The following is an 18,520-nucleotide window of genomic DNA, read 5'->3' as shown; positions in this document are numbered from 1 at the left end:
GAACAAAAGCCACTTGCTCGGCGGGTGCAAATTATTGTATTTATTTATTTACATACATAAATTTATTGTACATTATTTGAGACATAAGTCCCAACTCAATAGGACTAGAAGACCTGTGTTGAGATGGGACGAGCAATTAGTTTACACAGACACATGAGTATATTACTACAAATATTAGATCAGAAACAAGTATATGGTACATCAATATGGTAAACAGTAAACTCAAACATTTGAAAAATCACTTAGGAAAATCCAGTCTTTAACTCCTTTCTTGAAATAAGTTTTTATCCTTGAGAGCTTGATACGCTCTTCCAAAATATTAAACACTCTCGGTGTGACGAATTAGAGATGTCTCTTAGCAAAATTTGTACGGGTTTAGGGTGTCGCTTTCATTGTTCTGTCTTGTGCGATCGAGGATGTCCGGGGACTATGAAATATATTAGATTAAATAGTTTTTTTTTTCTTTCTTGCCTCTTCCCAGTTCACCTAGGATCGGTTCGTCTAGTCCGCAGTCTCCAAGTCTTTCTGTTTTCTCACTTCTCAGTCTTCGTCATTCTTTCTGTCTTTGTCATCTGCTTCTCCCCTCAATATTGGTCCACCAGGTGGCTTGCGAAAAACCTCGAGCCCTCGCTTGTGTGGAGATACCCAGCGAAAGTCTGACCATTTGATCGTCATTTCGTCTGTTAACGTGTCCTGTATACATCGGAGTCTAGTCTCTTTAATTTTCTCCAGAAATGGCATGACCTCAATACTATTGCGATCATCTTAATTTTTTATTGGCATTTTAGTGAAAAATACCTTTTTAAAAATAAACGTTTATTTCATACCAACCATGCCGAGAATTCAATCAAATAAAATTTGCGAGAAAAACAATAAAAATCAAACTTGCCATATAACAAGTGCAAAAAAAACACAATCTATATTTTACAACACGAATGCATGGTGCGAAATAATGGTATTATTTTTTTCATAAATAGTCGATAAATGTTCACATTTATACTGATACAAGACGTTATCTTTTATCATTTGATATATTTTTAGCGAAAAACGGTTTATCGAAAACATCCGTAAAAAATAAACAACAATCATAATTATGATAACATCTTTTTTCATTTTTCTGTATGCATCCAGTGGTGCATAGGGCACTGCATTGGCACTCCAATCACAGAGTATTTAGATTTTTTAAATATATCGGAAGGTAAGGCGATTAGTCTTACGATTCAGACACCGTTCCAGAGACAATGAAATATTGCATTGTCAAAACAAGTATTTCACGTCTACCTTACTAGTAATGGAACCTGGGACCTCAAGACTGGTAGGCGAATGCGCTATCACTACACTACGAGGCCGACTTATTCCTACTCCATTTTTTTTTTTTGGGTTTTTACCCGAGGGTTAATCATTGAGTGGAAAATGCTTGTCCAGGGTTTTGGTTATATTTCACACAAAGAACTATATTTTGTCAAATTTAATGTTTAGATCTTTTACTTCATTTATGAGAACTAATTTGGTTGTTTTATATTAATTAAAAAATATTTGTTTTTAATATTAAATATATTTAACTGTATGTTCTCTGAATAAAATAAATAACTTAATGCCCATAGATAAACAATTCTTTACGCTTCAACTCATTTACTACTCATGTATTGTTCGCTTCGCGGTCAAATAGATAGCGAGTTTGCTTACAATGCAAGATGTCTCGAATCCCATTCCCAATATGTCGACGTAATAGGTTTATTTAAACAGGTGTTTAACGCTAGTATATTTTACTTGACAGACACTTGAAGCGTAAGACGGACAATCTTACCTTTACGTTATAAAAATGGTCAAGATTTAGCAATGCAGTGTCCCTACGCACTATTAAGTCCAGAAAAGGAATGAAGATGAGTTATTTTTATGAGATCAGCATGTTATTATTTAGGTAAATATTTATTCATATGATTTTTTTTACCCATCAACCCCTGTCAATAACTTTAATATTTGCTGCTCATTAAAAGCTGATTTAATTTTTTTATAGTTTTAGCAAGTCGGGACATAATTATTAAAGCCGAGTAGCGTGCTTATTGTAAATAACCGTAATGAAACAAATAAATATATATATAGTTAGAATATGGAACATTATGGTATCCAAAAGCTTCTCTGGATGTTGCCAACCACCCTTCAACATTTTATATCCATATCCATAAAGATGACATCGAGAATTAGACGACTTGTAAAAAAAGAAGGCAAGCTTGGAAGGTTTTCAGGAGACATAATTGAGCATTGAATCGTTCTCCCTCTAAGTCAGTAAGTTTTTTTTATTTCATATTATTTAATTTTCTCATAAAAACAAAACAAATTATATAATTAAACAACCGTTTCAATATTTCGGTAGAAATGTATTTTAAAAATGTGTCTCAATTACATTAGGAGGATATTTTAAATTATAACACAATCATAATTATGCTAAGTGCTTGTGTACTTGTGTTAGTGTATCGGTGTTATTATTGTACATGTTAGTGAGGATGAGTATACGATTATGGATATTATTATGTGAGAGGGTGTGTTATATGTGTATGGGTAAGTGAGTATTGTATGTATGTGACAATGGTAGTGAATATGAGTTGACTTAATGAACAATGAATATCAAAAATTATTCAAACCTAAATGAGGAAACCTTTAACCACATTTTCGATCTATGTAAAATTGGTTAAAAAATTGTTAAAACGCTTCGGCCTGAAATCCGTATTTAAAAAAATGTTAAAATTCTTTAAAAGTAATTAAAAAATATATATTAATAATAATAAAGTTGTCACAATAGATTGCTGCATCCGCTGTCCGTTTTCAAAAAGATAATAGTATTTCTATTTATCATCATACCTTTGACATTTTTTGCTTATAAATACTTTTGAAAGCATTGTATTTATATTTTATTTCCAATAAGAAGAGGCACTAGGCTAGCAAGCACGAGTGAATTAGGTAATTATAAAACACGTTTTTTTTTAGATAGATGTATCGCAACTGCAGCATATCTTGTTAATTTTTTTACATAGAGGTGAGATTTTTTATTTTATTTTATTTAAATGTACAATATAGCACGACTGTTTATTACAATGTACAGATTACATGATGAGGTAATTTAAAAAAAACACCGTAGATTTTTAAGATCAAACATAAAGTCTATATAAACAATAGTAAACCGAGACGAATAAGTCACTAATACAAATTATGATACGTAGTAAGATCGGAAAAGTCTGAAACTGGCAATCCCAGCATGGAAAAGATCGACGTCTTTCGGTAGGCTGCTCAACAGACCAATCATTCTCTCCACAGGCATCATCAACAAATCAGGATGAATTTACTAATTTGCCCTGAATTCAGGAAGAACAAATGGTGAGATGGCCAGTCTTACGCGTCATGTGTCAGTCATGAAATATTATAGTTCAAAAAAATCTTTCCAAATAAAACTTTACGTTGATTATGACAAAAATAGTATCCTTGATCTCTTGCAAGGTGACAAACGAATCGACTATTATACCACGAGGTGATTTTTGTTTACGTATTATATTATTATTCTTATTAATACTAACTTTAATTTACTAAGGCATGTTTTGCAACAAAATTTATGTAAAAATAATAAACTCAGAAAGCATTCTTTGATAACTGATTTTTGATAGCTCAATTTCTGATGTTTATATTATACAACCACCAAAATCTATTTATTTCACTGTTTTTGCAATTGACACAGGTTTTTTCCCCACTAACTAGGATTCTTACTGTGGTTTTCTTTTATTAGACGGTGCTAAAATAATAAAAATTAAAACAAATGAGATTTAAAATTGAAAAAGAAAAATAAAAATGAATTTAATTAAAAATAACAAATGTTATAAAACATAGTTAAAACTAAAACAGACAAAATCTTATGTCAAAGAATGAATTCAGAGGATACACAAAAAATTCAATTTTACCCATATGCCCACCATTCTTTCTTCTTATGTGCATTTTTATCACTGAATAGAGAATATCGTAGTAATTGGCAGACATCTTTATGCCAGGGTCCAACATGCGATTAAAAATACCATGAAATTCTTCCAAAAATGGTCAGTTCTATTTTAAGGTACCCTAAAGTAAATGCTCGTGGAACATCGTGTTTTAATATATTATTCATTTTTATTGTTTATTATAAACAAGTTTTGAGTTAAAATGTCATGAATTCTTTGGGTTTTTTTTTTCAATTTGGTTTTTTTAGTAAACACAATTATTTTTGCAATAAATTAGATTTCAACAATTGCATTTGTTCATCCAACATATTACAACTTTAACCCTTCAAGTGCATTTTGAGGTTTATGAATGGTAAATTTATAGAAAATAATATATGAATTCTCAATGGTCTTAGAGAAAGACAGTGATGACAAATTTATTATAGAACTGCCAATAAATTCAATAAACTACATTCAGGAATTTGTGCCAAAATAATATCACGTAGTATTAAGTGTGAGCATCAAAAGGTTGCAATATTTTTTGAGCATTTAACGAAAAATATGGCCTTTGGGTGAAGAAACATAAGTAATATTTATGACAAAGTTTTTTCCGGGCTTCCCAAGGGATAAAATTTTGGCCCTTTAATTTTTTTATGGAAGAAAATGTATTGAAACACATGTTTAAAATTTACTTTAATATTGGAATAATTTGACAAATATTACCGAAATATGTATCTAATTGTATTTATAAGAAAGCATGATTCATTTTTCCTTTTTGATATGTACCACGTACATATATATGAAGTTCTATAAATACTGCTGAGTTTAGTATCCTGTAAAGTTCGAATTTAAAACAGAAAGTATCCACTCAACTTGATGAGCCACAGACACGAATGTGGATGTTCTGTTTTGGTTGCATCCAAATGGATATATAGTTATTCCTATCAAAACTTCATCGACTACAAGTGGAGCACCGCCATCGATTCGGCAAGGACTTAATTCACCAATCCCACCAGCGCAAAACGTGTTATTTGCAAAATCAGTTGAATATATTCTGCACATTTCTTGATCTGTCCATATTTCTGTATTTAATTTCACTAAACTCTTCGGGATTTCCTGTAAAATAAAAAATAATCTTAAACAATACAAAGTTCACAAGAGCTAAAAATAAAGATGTTTTACCGAATAGTAGGGTTTCAAGAGTTATTTGTAAAAAGAAACGGAGAAAAGACCTCCCTGGAGATGGTATAAACTACAACAATAAATTTAGGATTAGTGATTTATTCTAAATTTAGTTGCGGTGTTCATATTGATGGAATCTGCGACAGATTAAGGTACTGGCTTAAAGGCATTTATGTAATCAAAAGCATACTACCTTTCAAAACGTTAAAATACATAATATATACCTCGCTCATTGAATCGATTATATTTTACGGAGTGCGTATCTGGGGTCTCACCTTCCAGTCTCATCTGGGTAAAATTTATGATATTCGGGTGAGACTTCCAAAGGAGACAGTACCGAATAGCATAATCCGTGAGGCAAAACATATGGGTGAAGATGTATATTTTAAATTCTGTAATGTCCTGCCGGTAAAACAACTTTGTGATTCTAAATTCATTATAAATCACTTTGTTGATCCGGAATATAAAACAAGAATTTCCCACACTTATAAAACTAGATAAAAAACTAAGGATCCCTGGTCGTTCCCCGAATTACAAATTACTTCGGAGAACGAACATTAAATTGCGTTATTCCAAGGTTGTTCAATGGTCTCAAATTAAAAAAAAAAGAATTAAAGAAATTTATTTTAAATACTTAATGGTGCCAGTTAATAAAGAAATTTGTATTATATAAATAAAATAATGTAAAATAAACCTGTCATAAAAAAACATGTGTCCCACTGAAAAGATTTTAGACTTAGTGGATAACAAATTTTAATATGTATTTAAAATATAAAATAAACGCTGTTTTGCAGCACTGAAACAAAATGATAATTATTGGCAGAGTATTGTTATAATTTATTTAAAAAAATACTTTCTAATCAAAAATATCGAATTAAATCTTACTGATGGAGTGATAAATCCAAATCCAGTTATTTCACATCTTGATCCAAAGGGTATTTCTTGATCTTTCGTTGGCAATGCAACAGGATATGCTGTGGGTCCTAGAACTATGTTCTTTTCAAGAAGAAGAAGAGCGATACTGTTATCTGGCCACTTGGATCCTCGCCTTGTTGCATTATTAATAACTTTAAAAAGTTGACCATCGGCCCAATAACTTGAACCTATTCTCACTCCCAAGTCATCATAGCCTCTGAAAATAAGAACTTTGCTGACTTCTGTTTTTTAGTGTCCTTGTATCCTCTAAATTTTTTTAGTGAAGAGAATACGTTTTTCAAAAAAAAAGTCATATTGATTTAACTGCCTGGGGTCTAGGAAATAAAAAAACAGTACGAGTATATGTCTATAAAGATTTTGACTTTCCAAAATACTTATTTATTTTACTTTATTACACATATAAGCCAAGGGGTACATAAAAAAATATCATGGATAAGTACGAGCATAGTAAAACAACAAAATGCCTTTTAAAAAACCCAAAAAGTATGCTCTAATAAAAGAAAACAATAAAAGTTAATTTAAACAGAGAAAAAAAACATTTTTTAGAAGGGAATATGAAAGTCTGGGCATTTACAGGGCTTGTTTTACAAAAAATCCAACCATGCATAACTTTATATCGTGTTATATTTATCAAAAAACATGTATTTAAAAGAAAAATTTAGCATGTAAATATTTTTTTTTAAATCTATTTTCAATCATTTATTAGAATAGTCGTGTAATTTAGGCCTGTTGTCGCAAAATACAAATTTGTTATTTTTAAAAGATGCATATATCAAGTCTTGTATCTGTGTAGACTCATATGACATCATAGTAATCTTCAATCACATATGGGATAATAGGATGGGGAGGAGCCTTGAACGTGCATAGTCGCTCAATAGAAAGTGGATAGAAAAGTATAATTAAGATCATGTACAAAAAACATAGACTATTTTCTAGTAATGAACTAAAGTAGTAGAGAGTAGACTCTTTAGTTTTAGAAAGTTATATTTATTTCAGTTCCTGAAATATGATAAGCAATAGATCTGAAATTGCACTGTCAGTTCCAGGATGCAGAAATAAGTTCGTACAAAGGGAATCTTTTCATGTTGGTCCAAGATTCGTCAATCTCCTACCTAAGGAATTGCAAAACATTAAATCTCTTCTATAGTTTAAAATAGGTTTGAGGTCTTGGATTAGCATGGAAGGAACAGATAGACACCTTAAAAAAATATATATATACTGCATATTAATCCTATTTTTTTAATAGCAGCGTATGTTAATCTTGTTTTTCTTTTCATGGTTATGTCATACTATATCTTTATACTATAAGCTTATAAATTATTTAAAAGGAACGGCTTTGTGGGCATTTTTTACAAATAACGGTATAGCTTTTTAAGATGTATTATTTAAAGTGTATTTTTGTAATAAAAATTCTACGTACTTAAATATACGCATGGAAAACAAACAAATAAAAAAATAGCCATACATGGGTAAACTGGGCAATTAAAAAAAATTACTTAAAGGATTTTGGAGGTTGAGGATTGGAGCTCTTACCGCAGTTGGAGATTGACAGATGACACGTGGTTGATGTTTAATGTGTATTTATTACGTGGCGAATAAATATATTGCGATGATACGTTAAACTGACTGCACTGACTCTTTGAGCTTACTGCGTGCTACCACGCCCCGTGGTCTCCTTATAGGCCGCGTTCCTTTGTTTTTCTTGTTTCCGCAGCGTAAATGAACTACGGGATGCAGTTTTTATGTAGACGGACGCTTTATGCGCAATATTGCTAGTCTCGCAGAATATGATCAATATTAAATTATGACTTTCTCCATCGATCGTTGCTCTATATTTCAGGTGAAATCATTGCACGTGCGTGTGTCATCGACCAGTGGACTATGACCCCCACAGTCACACTCTTATATTCAAAATGTGTAGTTATTATTAATGATTGACTTACGTTAAAAGGCAAAAAGCTGATGTAGCTACCACGTTCTGAGTAATAATGCTTCCGCCACATACTATATTTGTTAAATTATTATTATTGATAGTATGCACTGACACTGTCCAAGGAGCTTCTTTTATATCTATAGATATACCTCCATATATCTTCTCTCCAGAATATGAAGGCAAGGCACTTGCTTAAAATCAAAAAACATTTATTGAATCGATTGATAGAAGAAAAGAAAAAAGGAAATAGGGAAGTTTAAGCATTACATGGTTGATGCCACGTCATTGGTTGGTTCAAGTCACTTTCCACACTTCACTTTTGCTTGCGTTTAAATACCCATATTTTTGAAAAATATCTTCTTTTTTTTAAATCAAGCAACAATGGCGAAGACGCTTGATTCAAGCATGGGGTTCAATTCGCAGTGATACCACAAAACAAAATGCCTTTTTTTCTGACCATTGCGTGTTTCTTTAAATAGGCACACTGGCCTGTTGAAATAACCCTATTAAATTGATATGTTTAATTGAATCAGCATTCACTTCGTAACACTTCATTATGAATTATTATGAAATGATGGATGAAAAATTTGTTATTAGTGTTACACAGAATTGAATAACAAAGTTTTATTTTCATAATAATCTATTAAATTGAATTTATATTTATGATTATTGAATCCTTCAAATACTCGAAAACTTGACCGTAAAAACTAATAATTAAATTTAAACTTTGAAAAATAATTAATGGAGTTACAATGAACCTAAATGCTACCATAAATTTAAAAATAATAGTTTTCTTACCATATAAAAGTTGTAAGCAAAATGCGAGTAATATTGTAAACACAAACATGGTGCCTGAGAGCTAATTTATTTTGAGTTCTATCTAAAAAACAAAGATAATTTTTGTTCGATAAGTACTTAATTTATTATCAGTAGGTGCTTTGATAAAACGTTTAGCCAATTCTTTGAAATTTTTTGTTAAGTAACCTGATTATATTAATTTGATAAATAAATTTTACATCATCAACATTTCACTTTTCGCTCTCATTGGTTCACAGGGAACTGCATTAGTACTCCGATTGCAGCCTATCTTGATCATTTGATACCTGGAGGCAAGATGATCAGTCTTATGCTTCTGATCCAAAGAGTGACACTCCCTCTTCATACCCGAAAAAACCATTTTGAAGATCAAGGCTCTTTTTATCGGTTTTGCTGATACAAAAAACAGTTTTTTTTGTCAATGAACGTGTTACTCTTTTAAACTGATAATTTTTTTTAATTTTATTGATTGAGATTTTAATTGAATTTATCTCTACAACTTTTACTGCCCTTTCACTGTGCGATTGCCAAATTATATGGAAGGCCTTTGTCTGATATTGTATTTCTTCCTCGTGACTATATTGCAAACACGAATAGTAGCAAAAGCTGTGCTTACTTGTATCAAATTCAGTTACAATAGTCTCTGTCAATTACAGTGTTTTTTTTATAAATTTAATAATAACATCAAGTTAGATTATTATTATTATCATTATTTTTTTAATTTCTCAACTCTGACACCCCTCAAGTTATCAAAAGAAAAATTCCATAATCCTGCACGTAGTTGCAAAGGTTATTAACAAAGCGACTAAAAAACCCAAAAAAATCGAAATGACTGAACCAAGCAATCTGGCTTCTCCTGGAAACGACAATAGTCGGCCAATTCTTTTGCTACCGGTCAGCCGTCTCGCGTCCGAGATCTAAAAACAGTAAAATCAATGCCACCTCCCCTGTTGACTTCTCACAAATGAGGGTATCCAAGGAGGTGAACACCTACCATACTCCATGTGGATAGCCCTCAATAAACTACGGGTGGGTGTTACACGATGTAAAAAAAAATCCAAAGCTGGGGGTACGAGTACCTCTCTGGTGATGATAGATTGTAAGACCCATAACGAGAGCCACCTATTGACATGGCCGCTCATGAGAGAAGGCTGCACTCTCGGGGACCTGATTGTGGCAAACGACAAGGTGAAATTTGCTCAATTGGAGATCCAGATTTACGGACCTTAACTATAAAACTTCTTGTCATAAACATAATATACTTAGTCTTGAGGATCGTCGTTTGGTATTAGATATGGGGATTTTACATGATATTCTTAATGGACGTCTTGATAGTCCTGTTCTAGTTTCTGAGTTGGCCCTTAATGTACCTGGCTACCGCACCCGTCACACGAATCTATCTCTTTTTCATGTACCTATAGTTCGCACCAACTATGCACAGAACTCTCCTCTAATTTGCTTGACGCGTAATTATAATTTATTTTTCAATAACATAGACATATTTAACTGCAGTTAACTCACTTTTAAAACCAAAAAAAAAAAAAAACTATCAAATTAAAAAAAAGATGTTTCTTCTCAAAAAAAACTATTTTTACATTATAAATTTAAGTTGTTTCTATTCACTTATATCAAACACACACTCACCCAGTCCATAAACCTACCCTCACACCCATATGTATTGTATTTATGTGGAAAACTGATTTGGCTTTATTTTATGTTTTTTTTATGTTGTGTATATTTTTTTGTATTGCTGTTGTTTTTCTGAATAAACAAAATTAAAATTAAAATCCAGAGTAGACAGAACAGAAGGGCATGTATGGCAAGATGTATGCAAGGCGGTACATCCTCTTTGCCTACTCTTATGTGGGAATGGCGTGATAGCAGTTGTTCTTGGAAGAGTTAAATTTAAATTAGGAAAGAAATGTGATGAAAAAATAAGTCAACTAACATAACGCGATTTTATTTTCTTCTATTAGATACAAAAAAGAAATTCAGATTAATGCATTTAAATTAAATCATAATTGTTAATTTTATATTTCACAATTATTTAAAGAATGAATGACACCACAGTTTAAGAAAATTTCAATTACTTAACAAAAAATAAACACAATTTAATTACGTACTGAACAATTGTATTTCAAACATGGCACCTATAGGATTTCGAAACTCTTCTTCATTTCGGTGCAATATCACCAGTTATAATTTGATTGCATCAAAAATTTTACGGTTTGGTAAGGATTACAGATTCAATCCACTCAATTTGGCTGGAGACGGACATGAACATTGAAGTGAGGTTGTACTCTGGGAAGCACCCAGTTGGGTATATAGTGATTCCAACAAGAACATTTTCAACGATAAGGGGATCACCACCATCGTGTGCGCATGGAGTATTTTCACCTATTCCACCAGCGCAGAATAAATTGACGGATGATTCCAACTGGCACTCCACATGGTTAGTCCTAATTTCTGTGGTTAGTCTTCTCAAAGGCGTTGTTTCATGAATTTCCTATAAAATAAAGCAGGAAAAAATAACACATTATTTTTAAAAACTAAATCTCAAGATAAAAGTTTATAGATTATCAAACAAAAATAATATGTGTCATGTTAGCTGCTTTTAAGCCTCCTTCTCTTTTTGATGAGACTATAAACTTTTCCAATGATGTCAAATATCTGGAAATAATCTCAATCAAAGATTAACTTGGAATTTACTTTTTAATTTTAATTTAATTTACATGGTAAGACCTGTGGTCGCCTATAAATACATAGCTTGGCACAAATAAGTCCAATAAATCCATGCGAAGGAACTGATAAAAGGATACTTGCAAAGGTTTGCCTTCGACCCTAATAAAGCTTAGCCGAAATCAAGTGAGGGTTATCACTAAAGCTTTTACAGGGCACTGCAGATTGAACAAACACCTTGCTTGAATGAAATTTTTCAAAATTTCTAGATGTAGGTTCTGCCGTGCAGATGAGGAAAAACCTAAACACATTATATGTGCATGTGATGCTTTACATCATAAAAGAAGCCTCATAATCGGAGGACCACTGGTTAAACCTGAGCATGTTGAAGAGCTCGCCTCCTACCTAATAGCCCAATATTTTACAGATCTGAGCTTGGAGGGGGAGATTTAGCAAAATGTAAACTCTCGCCTTCCAGACAGTAGCCAGGCTCTTTATAAATCTGGGCTTCCAGGGGGAGATTTGGCAAAATTTAAACTCTCGCCTTCCACACAGTAGCCAGGCTCTTTATAGACTTGGGCATGGAGGGCGAGAACTATTCACGGGGACCCATCACAAAAGATCTTCACAGGTCGCTGAGACGTCAGGAGCTTAAAGTGTCTAGGAATAATATTATATTACAAACAGAACACCGCGCACAGATTTAATGTAATGAATACTTCATACATTTTACCTCAGTTGTATTTTACTGAATTTGTTAACAAAAATATTATCGAATGACTTGAGCTCAATAGCTGTGGACTTTAACAAACACGTAATGATTTTTTTGCAGATTGTTGCTCATATCGGCTGTGAAAATGAAAAAGTTACTAAGCGGTTTGTTGCAACTATTCAGAAGAAGCTAATTTAAGTTTTAAAAAATATTTTCAAAAATTATCATAAATACCTATGAGTTTTTAGTGATTTTAAAATAATTTAAATAAAGTTTTTAATCTTCTTCTTCTTACATTTTCACTCCCCGATGGGTGTTGGAAATCATTGCAGCAATTCTCACTATGTTGGCAACTGTCCTGAACAAGGACGGATTGCTGCAACGGAACCAGTCACGCAAGTTCGTTAGCCAAGAGATGCGTCTTTTTGTAAAATGTCTGACTTGTAAAATGTTATGTTTTTCGCCTCTCATCACATGGCCAAAGTACTCAAGTTATCTTTTCTTTATAATCTTCAGTACCTCTTTATCCTTGTTCATCGGTCGAAGAACATCATCGTTTCGGACTCTGTTATCCAGGAGATTTTTAATATCGTCCTGTAGCACCACGTTTCAAATGTTTTGATCTTTTTAGAAGTGGCTTTGAGTGTGCGCGTTTTGACGCCGTAGAAAAATAAAGAGAAGACGTAAAATCTTACAATTCGCATTCGGAGGTCTAAATTGAAGTCTCTACTGCAAACAAGATCACGCATCCTTAAAAAGCAGTCTCGCGCCATCTCTATTCTGACTTTGATATCTTATGATTGATCCCATTTTTTATTCATTTAAAAAAAACTTAATTGACTCTTCTGTAAAGTTGCTAAATGTCGGTTAGTAACTTTTTCCTATCCATTATCGCGTCGATATGGTGTTATTACCTTTTGGTACTTAAATCTCTCATGTGAATAACTAGTGATCCTATTCTAATACATACTTCAACATCATCATTCCCCTCACCCACACCCGGTTATGCATAGGGCACTGCATTTGTACACGAAATTAAATGTAACTTGATCATATGTTACATGAACGTAAGGTGATCAGTCTTTCGCTTCAGGTGCCAGTCCAGGGTCATACAAATATTACAGTGGAAAACCACCAACAAACCAATTTTACATATACTTACGGTGAAATAACCCCATCCAGTGATTATACATTTGGACCCATCTGGTATTTTCTGGTTTTTTGGTGGCAAAGCGATTGGAGAAACATCTGATCCAAAAGTTATATTATCTTTCAACAACAATAGACCGACTAGGTAATCAGAAACTGATGCGTTTTCGTGCATAACAAATTCTTCAACATCGTACACTTTTCCTCCCGCCATATGATGAGCTGATCCAACACGTACTTGGAAATTTGGAAATTGCTGCCTATAATCAATAAACGTTTTAAGATTGATCAATCTTTACAAACATAAAAAATTTATGATTTTGGTGTGTTAATATAAAATTTTAAAAAATCTGAATCATATTTATTTATGCCCACTTTAAAAATAATTAATTATATATTTTTACAAAGATTTCATACCATACAATACAAAATGCTGATGTCGCTACGACCCTTCCTGTAATAATACTACCTGCACAAGCAAATTCAATACTACTGCCCCTAACTGAATGGATGGATGCCATCCATGGTGCTTCTTTAATATCCACGAGAGTTGACCCTATTAATTTCCCATTGCTAGGAACTTGGGGAAAAACTGCAGCTATAAACAATAACAAACCATTAATTTATTTATATTTCAAACTTTAATATTATTATTATATTATTTACAAAAGAAGGAAAAAAAAGAAGCACTACTTAGGGTTGCTAAGATATTTATTAGTTTCAAATGGTTCGAGTATATTGACTAGATATTTAGAACACATAAGATCCTTCAAAAATAAAAAAAAAGATTCTCAATTTGCCAATCACTTAGTTAAAAATAATCATAAAATTCATATCTCAAATAAACCAATTCAATTACATGTTGAAAGCAAAGGGCGTAAATTTAATATACTTGAACAATTGGAAATTAATAAATATCTAAATAACCTTAATATTAAAATGATAAATGAACAAACCAACCTAATATATTCACCATTTTCAAAAATATTTAAATAGATTGTTATTCTTTACTTTGTCCATTTATGTATACGCTTGCATGATGCGTAATTAATCATTTTACAATTTCATTTATATATTTTGTTTAAAATTTCTTTTAAAAAAAAGTACTGTTAATTAAAAAGAACGCCAACCTTTTACAATATTATTGATGTTTTTTCACAACAATTATCTTAAGATATAAAACTTCATTAATTATCTCAAAATACATACATGTTTGTCAATAATACTTACTTTGTTATACATCTTTCCGAAATTCAAATACATATACCAAAATTCCCCATTACCTATTAAACACTTAGCCTTGCCCTTAACTATTGGTTTTTCCCTTCTATTATGATTAATGTACTTGCTATTATTCATAGTTTTTTTAATATTTTTTACTTAATTACCTTGAATTATATAACTATATATGGATAGTCAATCCATCTAATCTTCACATTCGTTTGGAAATGCCCTAACATGGCAAAACAATGGTCTCGAAATTTTTGTTCTTATATTTGTAAAAATAAAATAAAATGTTCAGTAGACTCAAATAAGTGTTTGATTTTTTATATTATAAGTTGAGTATGGAGTTCTAGAAAATAAACATCAAATCTATCAACAATGTACATAATATATTGTTTAGATATGTTAATAATTTGTATATATTTTAATGATAATTAGGTGTAAGTAAATATTAGGACATTCATGTATTCTGCTTGTACTATTTTATTACTAAATTTAAAAAAAAAGTAACATGCATGTACCTAATGCAAATTGAATGAGTATGAGATAAAGTGTTAAAAAAAATACATAATAACAAGAATGGAAATGTTTTTAAAATCAACAAACTCTACATACTCTACAAGGCAAATACGATAATTTTTCAGTACAATTTTATTCAGAGTTCTTACCATAACATGGGAATATTGTTAATCCACAAATGACGGAAAACACGAACATTTTACTTGGATTCGATTATTATATTATTTAGATTATTGAATCTATGAACGCTACCGCAAAGTTTATGGATACAAAAATGATTAACTCACTATCCACAGATAAAGTTTATAGATATTAATTTAGTAGGGGCTTAATTTTTTGGCGATTCATGTTTTACAAATAGCATCAATTCTGTTATATAATAATGTCAAAGACGTATTAACCCATTACATATACGAGAATTAAGGTAAAAATTTACATAAAATATATTAACAAATGATAATAGAGATGGAGAACGTTTTTGAGAAGTGAATTCGGAAGTCTAGGCATTTACAAGGCTTACGACCTGTCATTAGCTGGTTTAAGTGGCCACATTCTTCCTCCGTCCTTCTCCATCCTTTTCCATCCTCCTCCATCCTCCTCTGTTTGTGCTCAAACCAACAGTGGTAAAACCAGCACAGACAGAACTTTCAGGTGAGAGGGTCGCCTTTCTTTCTCAAGTCAAACAACTGGTGAACTTTTTTAACTCAAGCACTTTATTATAACAAAGAACAGTTTGTTAATAATAAAGCGGTGAATCACTGTAGAATCTCCAGATGGTGTCTCGAATTTCTTCTTTGGGCGATCTCCGTTCGTCTCTTTCTTGCGGCTGCTTGTTCGAAACTGTCTCTCTCTCTCAGAAACCTAAGCTTAAATACTAACCCTTGATCCCTGGGCCCATTCCCTATTTTACTACATCTGGGCGCGCCAATTTTCTAGGACACTCACTTTTTTATGATTTATTTTTATTCCATACTCATATTCCTAATTTAAGATATAATTACACAATACCTAGGCTAATTATTTATTATATTATCATAGACTTACATATCCTACAATTTTGTATTATGATTTATTTAATAAAAAGTTCAAATAAATCCTACAAGTCAATGCAACTACCCCAGTATCTCTAACTTAAACATACAAATATTATGTTAAAATAAAATTACAATACATTATTCCTATTCAAGAAAGACAATGTCATCTCATCATTTACCGGGCCAAAGTATTTCCGTATTATTTACGCAATTATTTCAAATTTACTAACTGCAAGAACACAAATACCCAGCTCCAACGCAACGATTGCATCCTTTTGTAAAGCGTTGTCTGTAATTGGTGCATTCTTGGTCAATGAGAAGTCGTCTTATGTATCTATCGTTTAAGTAAATTGCATGTGCCAAAAAGAGCCGACTATATCTCTGGTTGCATCCCGCCTCTAGTTCATTTCAGCTCCGACCTTGTCGCCGACAACACGTGTTCAGGATCCCGGTCAGATTTCACAAAATTTATGAGACTCCCTTAGTCTGTAATACAACTCATAAAAACATTTTTTAGCGAAACAATGTAACCTACTACAATATGTTAAATGAATTTATTTATTAGGTTTCTTAATAAAATCTACCCTACTCTATTTTCATTACGTAAAATTAATTTTGGAAGTAACATCCTCCATGCCAAACGGTCTTGGGCTATTTGCATCCACGCTGTTCCCGAATGCTTCACAACATCCTTTCTCCAGCGGAGCTGCGGTCGTCCGGGGTTCCTGGTAGTAGTCCGAGGACGCCAGCACTGGAGGCGTTTTGTACATCCATCGTCTGAGCTTCGGAGCAACATGAACAGCCCAACAAATTACGGATAAATAATTAATCTTTTGCTCAAAGCCCGAATATGAAAAAAACGATAAAAAACAAACGACTGCTATGGTAAACTGGCATTTAAATTAATGCTCTCTGAATATTTATATGAAGATTTAAGATTGATAACAGTGTCAAAGAGTGGAAAACAGTGATCAAAAGTGATCTTCCCAAATAATGGATTACGCATCCACAAAATATAAGCAATAACATCTTATTCTGTCAAACTAAGTCATCGAAAGGGTCGGGAATTTCAAATACCTGGGAGTATTTGTTACGGAAAATGGCAACTTTCAAAAAGAACTGGAAGTGCGGTTAGGAATAGCAGACGCCACATTCAACAGTATAAAAGCTGTCTGAAGATTGGATATTTACTCAGTGAAAACCAAATTCTGCCTGCATAACACCTATTCTTCTCTACGGATGCGAATCGTGGCACCCCACTAGGGCCAAAAACAGCAAAATTCTGAATTTCGAGAATCGATGTCTCAGAAGAATTTTGGGTGTCCGGTGGTTTGACTTTGTGAGGAATGAAGTAATAAGAGAACGGACACTCAAATTCCGATAACAACTGTCATCAAGCAGAGGCGATACGGTTGGCTTGACCGTGTTCTGCGGATGCCTTCCGAGGGGCTTAACCACGCTTGCCTACTTTACTAGGCATCAGTAGTTCGTGTCAGAACTACGGGACGCGAACCTGGCTTGAGAGGATGCACAGAAGATCTTCGTGAATACTTCGTGGAGTGGATATGGAATAAAGATGATGATGAACATCTTTTCGCCATTAGACTAGAATTATTATAATTAATGAATTTAGAGAAAGAACAAATTAATGTGTTTTTTATTGATAACGGTTTCAACAAATTCAAGAATTAATTTTATCAGTGATTATATTTAGCTTAAGCAGTCTTAATAGTAAGCTTTTTTGTTCTACATTATTATATGGTGAAATGTGGCGAATTTTAAATCGTGAGGTTATTTTGATCAGCGGATATTCCTAAATTTGTTGCAACATGGGAAAAACATTTTTGAGAAGGGATATGCAAGCGTAGACATTTATAGGGCTTATGGTATGTCGTTGGCTGGTTTAAGTGGCCATTATACTAGCTGTGTCACATTCGTCATTCTGCCCGTGTTTAACCACATTTCTTTCATAAAATATCATAAGTCCTGTAAATGCCTAAACTTCTGGTTGCACCACATGTACTATGTATATGTGTATTGAACACTTGCTTGTAGGTTGCTGCGTTCAATTTATTGCACCTATTGATCCCTAGTTGGAATGTAGTAATTATCCTACTGTGGGTAAAAATATTATCTAAAAAAACTCTTGTTCAAATATAGGCAGAATGGTGAATGTTACACAGTGTGTAAAGGGGCCACTTAAACCAGCTATTGACAGGTCATAAGCCCTGTATATGCCTGGACTTCTATATTACCTTCTCTTAAATGTTCTTCATCTCTGTTGTAATATGTTAATTATTTTTTTATGACTGAAAATGTTTCAGGTCGATGTGCTTTATGCGGAATTTGAAATGATTCAATTTTACTATGAATAATT

At 32.5% G+C, this 18,520-nt stretch overlaps 1 long non-coding RNA gene across 1 annotated transcript; it reads right to left on the bottom strand.

Annotated features, from left to right (window-relative positions):
* Positions 1-4,664: 4,664 nt before the first annotated feature.
* On the bottom strand, positions 4,665-8,859 carry LOC148277199 (uncharacterized). Its single transcript, XR_015823559.1, has 4 exons — positions 8,809-8,859; positions 8,021-8,201; positions 6,027-6,273; positions 4,665-5,075 (listed from the first exon to the last, which is right to left on the bottom strand). It is a non-coding gene; the product is annotated as an uncharacterized LOC148277199 (long non-coding RNA).
* Between the last annotated feature and the right edge of the window lie 9,661 nt (positions 8,860-18,520).

Source organism: Micrasema longulum, unplaced genomic scaffold (assembly GCF_059751315.1).
Source record: "Micrasema longulum isolate JH-2025_06_02 unplaced genomic scaffold, ASM5975131v1 h1tg001071l, whole genome shotgun sequence".
Lineage (NCBI taxonomy): Eukaryota > Metazoa > Arthropoda > Insecta > Trichoptera > Brachycentridae > Micrasema > Micrasema longulum.
The sequence above is the reverse complement of the archived record's forward strand: the minus strand, read 5'-3'. Positions and strand labels throughout refer to the sequence as shown.